Source organism: Balaenoptera borealis (assembly GCF_965194805.1).
Source record: "Balaenoptera borealis genome assembly, chromosome: 1".
Taxonomy (NCBI): domain Eukaryota; kingdom Metazoa; phylum Chordata; class Mammalia; order Artiodactyla; family Balaenopteridae; genus Balaenoptera; species Balaenoptera borealis.
The window spans coordinates 17,127,612-17,141,123 of record NC_138860.1 but is presented as its reverse complement, the minus strand read 5'-3'; the positions used below and the strand labels follow the sequence as shown (position 1 = coordinate 17,141,123).

The following is a 13,512-nucleotide window of genomic DNA, read 5'->3' as shown; positions in this document are numbered from 1 at the left end:
GGTGTGTTTCAGTATGAGTGATAAGAAGTGGCAGGTGCTTTGAAAATAAAAATATTAAGGGCTTCCCTGGTGGCGCAGTGGTTGAGAATCTGCCTGCCAATGCAGGGGACACGGGTTCGAGCCCTGGTCTGGGAAGATCCCACATGCCGCGGAGCAACTGGGCCCGTGAGCCACAACTACTGAGCCTGCGCGTCTGGAGCCTGTGCTCCGCAACAAGAGAGGCCGCGATAGTGAGAGGCCCGCGCACCGCGATGAAGAGTGGCCCCCGCTCGCCGCAACTGGAGAAAGCCCTCGCACAGAAACGAAGACCCACCACAGCCATAAAAAAATAAATAAGTAAATAAAATAAAATTAAAAAAAAAAATAAGATTGAAGGTAAGCAACAAACTTGGGGAAAAACGTTTTAAAAGCAAAGCCTTGTAAGAGCAGGTCATTTTCACCCTGCAAACTGATTAAATCTAGTTATTAGTATATATCATAACATCTAAGCATCTCCATTCAAATTCTGTTGATCAACAACTTTGTGTGATATGGTTGATGACATGCATCATTTAGTTTAAGGAGCTACTCATTTGCTTAGTGATCTAAATGTTTATTAAAAAAAACCTTTTGCAATAGGAAATTAAAAATGCATATTAGAAATAAGTTTTAGAAACATAGAAGACTTCTTTGTGAGAATCACACATGATTTTATTAGGAAAAATATGAAACCGTATTTGGAAAGCCAATCCAATTTTTCAAGAGACAAAAAAAGTTAGAAGAAAATGAAATTCCAGCAGATGATGGTAACGCTCAGTCTTACATATAAGTAAACCAAATGTAGTGTGCTCTTTTTTGGTAGGCTTTTCTCTCGTCTTGTGACTCTGTTGCAGCCATACTTATTATGTTATCATAGCTAGAAAAAAACCCATTCATCCAGTTTCAGAAGTGTTTCTGTGTAATGTACATCTTGTGGAGGGATGCAGGAGGGTGTTACATTGTACATGTTTGAGACAGCAGAACCTGGGGCTGCCTCTCTGCTGAACCCGATTTTACTTTGGTTCTTTTTGATCTTGTACTTCTGATTCAAGCATTATGCTTAACGTGTGTTGTGAACGTAATATGTTTAATTATCTGTCTCTCCCATTTGACTATGTGGACATGAAAACAGGAATTGTTCCTGTCTGGCTCACCTTACGGAGTGAATGAACAATGTCAGTAATATTTTATTCAAAGAGTACAGTAACTCGGGGTGTGTGTGTGTACATGTTATGAGAGTAATTATGTAGAAACTGACCTGTTTTTGTAGTTCCATAGAACAAAACTAGACCTGGTGTGAATGTATCAGCAAGACAGGTTTCGAGTCATTACAAGAAAGTTCTTTTTAAAAACAAGAGCTTTCCAACAATGGCTCAGGTTGCCGCCATATATGATGAGCCTCCTGTCATGAAACTACAAGCAGAAGTCACATGGGTACCTCTCAGAGGTATTATAGAATGAGGTTAAATGAACTCTAAATTCCCTTCTAACACTATGAATCAAATCCTAGCAAGGTGTCAATTCCAAATGGAGTGTCTAGGGGAAAATTAACAATTACTAAGCACCTGCTATAGACAGAGGTAGTTCTAGCCATTGAGGATAGAGCTGTGAATAAGGCAGAAAGGTCCCTGTCCTCATGGAGCTTAGATTCTAGTGAGGGAGATAGATAATAAAAAAGTTTTAAAAAATAACAAAGTAAGTTAATTTTAGAAGGTGATTGACACCATGGAGAAAAAAATAGGCTAATGTACAGAGTGGGGTTGCCTCCAGATAACATTAGCTGAACCAGCTAACAAGAAAACATTTTATGTTTCATAGAATCTGATTATTATTAATCTTATTATTATGTTTCATAGAATCTTATTTTAGTAGCATTTCTATAAAAACAAATATCCAGGACATATTTAGTACTGGCACTTCAAAAGTTAACACTATCTCTGAAAACGCTGGTTCTGCGAAGTACTTGGAAACCAAAGAGGGGGGACACACACCCTGACCTGGGGAACTTGCAACCATTTGGGAAAGACAATTCTGTCATTAGTGAAGAGTTAAATTGGGTTGTTGATAGCAAATGAGAAACAAAGAGAGTATATATTATAGGATATAATCAGATGGAAAAAATAATGTGGTCAGCAGCAATCAGGAAAGATGTGGAAATTAAGAGGGCTCTAAAAATATATAATTTTATAGTAAAATCATCAGAAAACCAAATGCTCAGATTATGATTAACATGATAATGGAATGCCTATTACGGGCCCACATATTTGATCTGTTACAAATTTCTGACATGCTTCTGCATGTAAAATATATCATTGTAAGCTCAGGGCCCATTAATGTGTTCAAATGTTCATATAGCAGATGGCATCACACTGTATAAACATTATCAATGCAGATATTAGCAGCTAAAACGTTGTCTATTTCATGTACCTACTTCTATAACACGGACCCCAAGGATTGCTTAATTGTAAAGGTTCTCATCTCTTTCTTTCTTTTTCTTTTTTTTGTCCAAAGAAAAGAATTTTCAAAGCCTTCACACATAATGTGACTGTGTGTGTTGTAATAATTTATCTTGCTGTTTTCTCTCAAGCATGGATAGATGCGTATTGGAACTTTATGTTCTCTTTTAGGCGAAAATTACTGATACTGGAGGAAAAAAAGAAAAGCACTTTTGCATTCGTTCATTACTTATTTATTCATTAAAAAAAATCATTGAAATCCTACCATGTGCCAGGCACTGAGAAATCAAAAGCCAGAAAATAACTGATATCATCCTTCTTTCTCAGAGCTATGAAAACAGCAGAGAGTTCATACCATGGGGAGACAGGGTGTGATGAGGGCAGAACACGGGCTTCCCATTCAAAGAACCCTGAAAAAATTTGAGTATTTTTACGGGAGAAATGAACACCAACATTCATTAGTGGATTCATAGAGTTGTTTTTATTCTAAAATGCTTTGAAATTTCTTTGCATTCCTTATTCACAAGTCTCTGCTAAGAAAGATATCCTATCTTCAAAGCACTTGGAGAGTTTTCATACATAATGTAATTGCATCAATAACTATTTAATGTAAGAATAAGAAGAATTATCTCCAAAGGGGAAAAAGAAACCACTATGGCTTCTATTATTTAGCATTCCTAAAATTACCTGGGTTTTACAGAGCAATGTCTATGTAAATGGTAAAATTGATTCTTACTTTTAAAACATTCTTTCAAGATTCTCATCAATTTGTGGGAATATCAACCTTTCACGGATAAATTAATAGAAATGTTTTTACGTCTTTGATTACAGTGGTAAAGGAGAATGCCTCCCCTTCACATTGCTGAGTGTTCCTGAGTATTCGAAAAGTTCTCCTGAAAGTTTACTCAGCAGATTCACAATAAACAATGAATCCAATCTCCTGCATGATATAAAGGGCATCAATGAGGAAGACCAATAACCAAGCCAGTATGACCATCCACCCCATACATTAATTCAATTTAAAGCTGTGGAGAAATGAGGAAGAAACAGATGTTGATCTTAGGATACTATTGCTTATCTGCCACTACAGAAGGATTTATGAAATGCTACAACGACGGAAACTTTTCTGAGATCAGTGGCATTCTCTGTTCTGAGTGTCACACAGCCTCTTAGATGAAGACATCAAAGAGCCACACCAGAAACAACCAGTGTAGTCCTAATACTTTGCCTACATACACTGAGCAAAATGGAGATTGGAGGCAATTAATTGGAGGCAATTACCAAGATATGTTTTTTTCTTTTTAATTATGAACATTTTTCACACTGTTTGGTTAAATCTTTTAGGAACATAAATTATGCAAAAGCTTTCCTCTCTGGCTACTTCATGTCACTTGGAATACGCACCAGAAGATGTCAATTCTGCATTAATTTCTAGTTTTGTATTTTGATTTGTAAGGGTTAAAAAAAAAAAAAGCTTGTTATTCTGGCTTAGCAATACATTTAAAAATTATTTGAAGGACATGTTGAAATTATAAGATAAAATAACTTAGAAAAATCTACTTTATGAAACATTAATATTACTAGTTTTATTTTTAGCTGTTATTGTAATTTACTTACTGCAAAATTTAAGCAGGATTAATTTTGTATAACAAACATATTACATTGTAATAGATTGTTAGTCTTAGAACATAGTTTGCTGTACCAATTTTGTGATTCTTTTGGATAATTTTAATAAAAATAGTATTATGGGCTAGGAGTATATTATTATCAATAGTTTTGTTCTATGAATTATTATTTTTAATAGGTCTTTATTGGAGTATAATTGCTTCACAATACTGTTAGTTTCTGTTGTACAACAAAGTGAACCAGCCGTATGCATACATATATCCCCATATCCCCTCCCTCTTGAGCCTCCCTCCCACCCTCCCTATCCCACCCCTCTAGGTCATCCCAGAACACCAAGCTGATCTCCCTGTGCTATGCAGCTGCTTCCCACTAGCTATCTATTTTACATTTGGTAGTGTATATAAGTCCATGCCGCTCTCTCACTTCATCCCAGCTTACCCTTCCCCCTCCCCTTGTCCTCAAGTCCATTCTCTACGTCTATGTCTTTATTCCTGCCCTGCCACTAAGTTCATCAGTACCCTTTTTTTTTTTTTTTAGATTCCATATATATGTGTTAGCATACAGTATTTTTCTCTTTCTGACTTACTTCACTCTGCATGACAGACTCTAGTTATCACTACAAATAACTCAATTTTGTTTCTTTTTATGGCTAATATTCCATTGTATATATGTGCCACATCTTCTTTATCCATTCATCTGCTGATGGACATTTAGGTTGGTCCGTGTCCTGGCTATTGTAAATAAAGATTACCTTTCAATTGAATGTTTAAAATGTTTTTGTTGCCATTCTTGCTCTTTGTTAAAAATAATTTTAAATTTCTTTGTGAATTTTTAATTTTTTATTTGTTTATTGGGAAGATTTAGGGAAGGTTCATTTTGATCCCAAAAATGTAGTATAAAACTAACTTTCTATGAATTAATTTAATAAGTCAAACTATTTCTAAGCGCGTATTTATTATTATTGTAAAAAATAACTGCTTACCAATATTTTCACTCTATTGAAAATACATCTTTAACACAAGCAATATTTAGGAAATGTAAATATAAGAGAGGACTCTTGGTAAATTCATTAGGAGGAGGCAAAAATGTTATGAAAATGTCTAAAATATAGAAAAAATAAAAGAATCTCTTACACTTTTTAATGGAGTTTTTACTGTATAAAAGCCAGGAGGTGCTTTACAATAGCCCCCTTTTATTCTGCTATTCCTCCTTCTTACCACCAGATGTCAGACTCTCACTGTAAATTTAAGTTCCTTCATTGCACAGTAGACAGCGTTATCTTATCTGTAAATGTTCACTATTCCCAAATCATTTCTCTTTTCAAGTCCAGCATACGACTTAAAAACTTGCCTTTGAAAATGAATTCGTAGACATTGATTTTAGCTGTTTCAGGCATACCTTTACAGTTTCTATGTAAGTATTCTCTTTCAGTTCACTCTTGTGAGTTTTGTATTCATTTTGAGATACAGTTTACGTTTATACATGTACATCAATAATAGATGTCTTAGTCTTAAAATAAAAAATGATACACATATATGCCAGAACAATAGGAATACATTTGAAACAAATATAGAAAAATGAAAAATTAAGATTATTAAAATAGTTTATTTTTGATAAAAAATGTGGGAAAATACTATTTAAGTATTATATTTTTACTATTACATAGGTGTTATTTTCTCACAAATATCTACATCTATGCCAAAATTCCTCATTTTCTCATTAGAGAAATAAGCACAATTTGATTTAGCATATTTAATTTAATATAATCTTAACTGGCAAAAATTAAGCAGAGTACTATATTTTTATCTGTATATACTATGGCCCAAATAAATAAAAGTTCTTAAAATATACATTTATCCTTTCACTGAGTTATAAAGTGTTGTGAATATTGAATTAATTTATTGTAAGACTTTATTCCATGTTTTTAAAGAATCATGCTTTTAATTTCTGTGTATAATGCCTGAAATGCTTAAAGAGAAATATAAGGAACAATATATAAATATAATCAAAGAACATTGATGTTACAGTTTTTATGTATATTAAGAATAACGTTTAATGTTTACTGGTTTAATTAATTTCTGATTCTATGTGATGCAGAACCTAACTAATTTCAAGAAGTGTGTAATTGGGACAGGATAACCAGGAAAAAACATTTCTTGTTTTGATGATTCATAATATTTTTTTAAAAAAACACATAAACCCTATCATAAGCATAAGCATTCAAGTACGGTAGTAAATTGGTAAGCACACATAAATATGTCACTGTAGTTTATGCTTCTGACTTGCCATTTACAATAGTAAATTGTGTAGTTACTAAACAACTAGTTACAGGGAATTAACAGAAGACAGTTATCTGAAAGGAAAGGAAAGGAAAGGAAAAGAAGGAAAAGCAAAGAGAATCATCTAGGACATGTGCACGAGGGAACTATCTTATGTAAACCCAATCTCCCTACCCTGTTAGACTCTGTGTATCAGAAAATAGGGGTTTTCTCTGTCTTCAGTCCTTTTAAAACTTTACATTCTATTGTTCTTCCCAGTTGAAAAATACCAAATTCTAAGAATTACTAAAACTGACGAGCAGTCTTGATTTCTTTTAAGACAATCCCTTGATTTTTTTTTTATTTTTAAAGTTTGATTAAAATAAAAATATAAAAAACTACCTTATTATTTTTCATTGCTAACATAGTTATTTCTCAATCACAAATGTATTGCCATTTCATGAAATATGCTTTGGGGATTTTTTTTTAAAAATAAACTAGACATATTTATCATGGATTTTTTACCTTTAGCGGTGCTGCTAGATGCCTCCCCATTTTTATAAAGTCTCATTCATCTGACTTCTTTTAATGAATATGCATATATTCCTTAGTAAGTGAATAAAACTTTTGCTTTCACTTGTTAGTAAGGACTTAATCCTCATTATTGAGACTACGCTGAAACCTTGAATACTTGTCAAAGATTCATTTTATAATCCTGAGGTTGGTTTGGCATCCAGTGATTTACACAGGGGCTCTGCTTACAATAATTGATTCATTCCATACTTAGAACCCACTGATCTTGTTACAGTTATGGGAAGGCATTTTAGCTGTTGCAATTTAGACTTACATCAAAGAAAAAAAAAAAAAAGAAAAAAAGAGAGAGGCACCCTCTACCCCCTTCTGGATTTCTGCAACACATGAAAGAATTAGGTTGTATCATGTAACGAAATAAAATCCCAGTACTGACCTTTCCAGACTCAAAAGGTTGCCCTGGAAATATAAAATAATGAAACATATTTCATTTGAGCAATATTTTCATAGTTGAGAATGAAAATATTATCAACTTCATTATCCTCATGTACCTATTTTTTCATTAAGAATTCTACAGTATTAAAGTGACTAAAACACAGTTTTAAACTGAATTTTAACATTTAAGTCAGTGTCTCTACAGAGAAGCTATCAGTTCTAAGAACCCAAAATATGAAATATAGCATTTTAAATGTATTTGGTGAATATTACGGACATGCTGGCTTCTCTTTAAAGGTATATGCCATATTTCTTTATTCCAAATACCATTCTATTAAAAACAAATAAAGATATATTTTTAAACCAATTGATCAGGTTAACTATGCATCGAAACACTTTCCACTTTTTGGAGGCTTTGCTAAAAACGCAGTAGGTCTTAGAGAGCACATGGAGAGAGCTTCTTTTATATCCTAATATTTTGAATATTTAAGAAGACAGAGACTTATTGGTGAAGGAAGTGCTAGTTATTAAAGGCAAACTGAAGCAGCATTTTTATTTCATAAATCATTTAAAGGCAGTTAAAGAAAAAAAGGCAGTGTTGTACATCTTTTCTAGCTTTGTTCATTCCATTGAACTTTCATTATTGTTGCAAAGAGAAAAAAACAATAGCTGTGGTTTATTAAGACTGTAATTTTATTCACAGCAGAAAACATGTTTCATAAAGTGAAAGGGATATTTTACAAAAAGCATTTTCAAGCACTTATGAAGAGCTTCATGAAATAAATACAACAATAATTCAGTTCAGTGTATTTAAAGTTTATTGCTTATGAAACATACTCTTTAAGCTAATATAATCGTTTCTATGCATTACCACCTCTAGCGATGGGAGGGCATTTCTCTGGTGAGGGAAAAAAGAAACTTTGAGTTTTCCTGTCAACTGTGAACATTCTTGATTTGGCTGATGGGAATCTTGATCTCCCAATCCTAATATCGTCAAGTGCAGGGGAAATCTAATTCATTAACTTTTCCAAACGTTTTTAAAAGTTTCCTTTCATCAGGGACCATTTTGACCTTCTTTATCCATACCACTCTAGAGATCAGAAATACAAATGACAATAATTGACATCCATTAGTTGGTAGCTCAGAAGCCCACTCTGTATGACTGTACCCTCTAAAGGCAAATTATCTTTGTACAAAAAAATCCATATTTTAAATGAACTGTTAAACACATCATACCATGATTCTAAGATCAGTATGATTTTAAGATGTTTTAATATTAAAAAGTGGGACATAAAATATTTCCTAAATTTTGTTTATAGCAAATGTATTTTTAAATATCCTGAGACAATTTACTAGTCTCTCTTCTCTCGTGTATGTGTTTAAGTCAGATATTAAGTCAAGTCCTAATAAATGACCAATTTTCAGAACAAAGGATAATTGTTTTTCTTCCAGTTACTTTAAAATTATAGGAGAAATAAGTCTACTTAAATCTGTATTTACATAAACAATAATGAATTAAATTTACGTATGGGCTTTTTTACTGAATGATTCTTTAATAATTAGAATATAAGTATAAAATGCATTTTAAATGATTCAGTGGACAATATCAGATGCATTTATCAAGAATTTTTAGTCCTTATTCAAAACTCTCTTAAATGATTATTTTATTTCCAATATTAAATAAAAAGGTTTACAGTTCATCTGTTACAAAATCATCATATTATAAGCCAAATAATGTGATACATAGAATTGATGGAAACAAAAAGGAATTTTTGTGGTTCATATTTAGAATGTATTGAAATTTGGAAGAGACAGTAAACAAATGATTTAAAGATTTTTCAAGATTAAGACTAACGAAGATGATTTTCAAGGTTATCTATGCTTTTGGGTGTTGTTATTGAATTTTCTAGACTTCAAATTTACATTTTTCTTCACAAAGCTATATTATATTCACCAAAGGGGAGGGATACATAAATTGGAATTTTTTGGACCTTTAAAAGAGAAATTAATATAAGTGATTACTGTTACTTTCCTTAGACAACTGTAAATAACTTCACTAAGGTGAGAGAAATTAATAAATCTCAACACTTTAAGTTTTTAAAATAAAAATGTTAGAATTATCTAGAAGATCAATTTTGAATGACAATATTAGTAAGAATAACTATAAAAATCTATCCATTATTTTAGAATTGAATCTGTAAAAGGTGACTATTATGGTGAGATAAATATTCTTAAAAGTTATCGAATTTTCCATCAGCTATGCCTGTCCCTGTTGTCTCATATAGTGTTTAGATTTCATATACTCTAATATATATTTCACTGAAATTATAAAACATACAACATTGTCCTTAAATATATAACGTACTAGTTAAGTAAACATTTCAAACTGAACTTAAAATGCATCTAGAAAACATAATAGAAGAGATTTAAAAATAAATCTTGAAAGACTGCATTACCATAAGCTTTTCATTGACTAAAATATTTACTCATTACACATGTTTATTTTCCATATTTTGTTGAAATAGAAGACATCTAGACGTGGACTTTTCTCACTCTTGGAGAAAAGATTTCCCCCTTTTCAAGAATAACTAATATCTTGAAATCACTCTCTTCACTTCTATAACTGCAACCATTAATAAACATTTGTGTGGCAATATCACCAAGCAGCACCTAAAGTCAATTCGTACTTTACAAATTCTGGATTATGGTCTCAATTTGCACTACACCTCCTCTTTCCACTCGGTTATACTTCTCCCACTTCTCTTGTTAAATTTCTTAATCACACCAAGAGCCACAGTGGTTATGATGACAAACACTGGGTACAGAAACATTTTCTATGGCCAATTTATAAGTATATTCATTTATTTGTGGTGCTTTTTCAGGTCACTCTACATTTGCTCCTTGTTTAGGGCACTTACGTTAACTCCCCTCCTCTCTCGGTTAGCTTTGGATTTCATCACAGACCCTCTCCCAAATCGAACATTAAGCCCCTTGTAGGAATACGCCCAAATCTCATCCTGTAGATGGGTACATTAATTTTAATTTAAAAATTGGGTTGCTTCTGAGGGTTGGCTTTGATTGGATGATTGGATGTCTTCAAAATCTCTTTGCATTGGGAACCTGAGTAGTCTTACTTTTTCTTTTTTACTCCTCATCATAATGCCAAATAAAGTGGGACTGAATATTTTTGCGAACCTAAGTCCAAACAAGGCTTCCTGTTCTAAAGCCCATTTCCTGAATAGAATCTTCAAGAAAAAAATAATATGCTGATAGTAACCCCTAAAGACGCTTAAAATTTTTTTTCTCATTTGCATAGTAAGATTTAATTTCCATCCCTTAAATATGACGAATTGCTGAGATTTTCTCCAGTTAATGCTTTTAACAGCTCCCAATAAACTTCATTAATCAGGCAAGCTCGAGGCCCAATGTGTAGCCTGGAAGCAGCTAATTTGCTTGATGAGACCCCGACTTTAGTGAATAAACAGGTGGATAATCTGAGGGCTTTATGGCCTTAATTACAGTCTAATCAGTTCAGCGGTTGGCGGGCAAAAAAGACAGAAAAAAGGGGGGTAGCTCAAAGCCACTTTTCCTAAAATAGATTTGCACCCTTTTTAAAGACACCTCAATTACTGACTTCAATTTACCTCCCAGTCTGTTTCCTCTTTTCTCCTTCTCACTTCCCCCACCCTCCCACTTTTTCTTTCTTTCTACTCCGCTTCTTTCCTTCGCCCTGACTTCTGTTTGCCTCCTGCGTCTTTTTTCCGTTGTCTTGTTGGAACCGCCCGCTTCCCCCGTCTCTGGCTCCGCACCTCCGCGGACGCTGGATTCTCCTTTTCCTCGGGCAGTGGGGTCACTTCGCTGCCCCTCTCCTCGGCTTCTCCCTCTTTCCTCCCCTCCTTTCCCGCCCTCTCCTCTCCCCGCCCCCCGGCGCCTCCCGCGCCCCCCGCCCCCTGCTCCACGCCGAACAGCCTCCCTGTCACCAGTGGGCCGCCTGACAAATCACTTCAAGGGCAGTCGAACTTTGAAGGACAAGACAAAGCTTCAGCATATGGTCCAATCCCCAGATGTTTGTCTGGCTTCCTCCCTCGCTCCCCACCTCCCCCTGCTCGGGCTTCGTTCGGAAGCCCTGCTCGCGGCCGCCTTCTCCGCGCGCCCCGCGCCGCTCCTCCACCTCCAAGTTCAGCGCCGACCGAGAAGTAGCTTAATCTTCCTTTACGTCTTTTGTTTCCCCGGCCTCCCTTTCTAGCTGATTCGTGGGAGGAAGGCGAGGTTTCTGTGAGCCTAGTGATTTGTGTTGAACTCTGCAATTAGCGTGAGGCTCCTGGTCAGTTACACTACAAGGGGTGCGGAGGAGGGACCCCGGGAGGCTGTCGGAGGAGGCGGATGCCACGCGGGGAGAGGATGCGGTGGGACAGTGGAGGGCCCCGGGCCGGGCGCCGTCCCAAGACGCCTTCGCCTTCCGTGTCCCGGTGGGGGCGCGGCCTGGGGGACCTCCCGGGGTCCCCGCTCCGCCGAGATAGGGGAGCCCCCGGAAGGAGGGGAGGGTGAGCGTCCGAGCGGCGGCCGCAAGACCTCCTTCCCCCCGCTCCCCCATCCCGCGGCGCCCTGGCCTCTCCAGGCCCCAGTAGCGGGAGAAGCGAACCTTCCTCTCGCCGCACACCAACTCCCGCAGCGAAGCTGGCGGGGGGAGTCGGGTGGGGTGATGGAGGAGACACCCCCAGTTGGGGCGCACGGAAGCTGGCGCGCTTTGGGCAGCGGGGGAGGGGCCCCGGCCGGCGAGCGCGCGGAGGACCGGGGCTCGGCCCGGGCCCCCTGCCGGAGAAAGTGCGCGACGGGATGGGGAGGAAGGAGCCACCCGCCGCCGGAACCAGCGGGGCTCAAGGGGGAGCGCCCCCAAGACTCTAGGCGGTTCCCGGAGCCCCACCGGCTCGTTGATCAGCGCGCATTTCTTCCCCATTTCGGACCCGCCAGACCTCCCACCCCGTTTCATCGGTTTGGCGAGGACCCATGGCTGACGAAAAAGGCTTCGGGTCTAGAGAGTCGCGCACATCTGGCCACTACAGCTCTGGGGCGAAGAAACTGGGTTTCACTGAGCCAAAGTGCCACGCAGTTTACTTTATTCCACCCCCCTCAACCACTACGCCCTTCGCAGTGATCCATCCGATCCGTAGACACCCAGAGAAAGTCAGGTCCCCCCCCCCACACACACTTTCTTAATCCGCTGCCCCGATCTATTTATAGCCACACAACTTCGCTGGCTTTGGGTCAACAAAGGCGTGGAGAGCGGTGAAAAAGATTCTCCGCAGTGGAAACAATGAAATAAACGGGACGCGTGTGTTGCCTGTACATTATCCAGTAAAATCCGATTGTCCTAGAACAAGCCAGCCCTGTCAACGCTGCGGTCATTTCATTTCTCTGTAATTGTATTTGCCTCTATTTAAGGAAGGTGGAAGGTAATAATACTGAATAAGAAAAATAAAAGGGCACCCGGCAAACCATCTACTCTCTGACACAAATATTTTTAGAAGTCTTAGCTTGGGGCGAGGTCCTGTAGCACAGAGAATGGCGATTCAGGCAAAAATTGAATTCTAACCTGAGAAACTGAGTTTACATATCCAGATTTGTTGTGTTTATTGTTACTGTTTTCCCTCCTCTTTGGTGGGGAGAGTTTTCAATGGGTAGTGAGTTTTTCAGTTTATTTCCTGCCCTCCAGGATTTTTAAAAATAGGTAATAGTATTATTTTAACAAAAGGATTCATTTAGTCATTTCAGAAGCTCAGGCTCGAATTATGTGAGCAACGTACACAATAAAATATATTATCAATATTTTATTCTTCTATAATAGAAACACATGTGGTTCTACACTGAAGGATCAACTCAAATAAAATATTGAATGCTGTAAAAGAGGCACTTTAACATTTGTTTTTTCCACATATATTTTCAATAAATGGCTGAATTAGCAGAAAATTATTCAAACTGTGTATACTTTAATTTCAATTTCTTAACAGATGATGGCACTTAAACCATTTAAATAACTGGACTGTGACGTTACATCAGAGGTTTCCAAAAAAGTGCAGGAAGAGTTTAAAAGACGAAAAAAGAATTTTTTCCCTGCTATCCTGAACTAAGTTAGATTATACAGTCTTTTTGGACAATAGGTGAGGCTTGACTTTTTGTTCTTTTTCTTT

General features: G+C 36.8%; 1 long non-coding RNA gene across 1 annotated transcript in view; it reads left to right on the top strand.

Annotated features, from left to right (window-relative positions):
* LOC309630693 overlaps positions 1-13,512 on the top strand; it is a 212,346-nt gene that overhangs the window by 139,702 nt on the left and 59,132 nt on the right. The gene's annotated exons all lie outside the window — the stretch shown is intronic.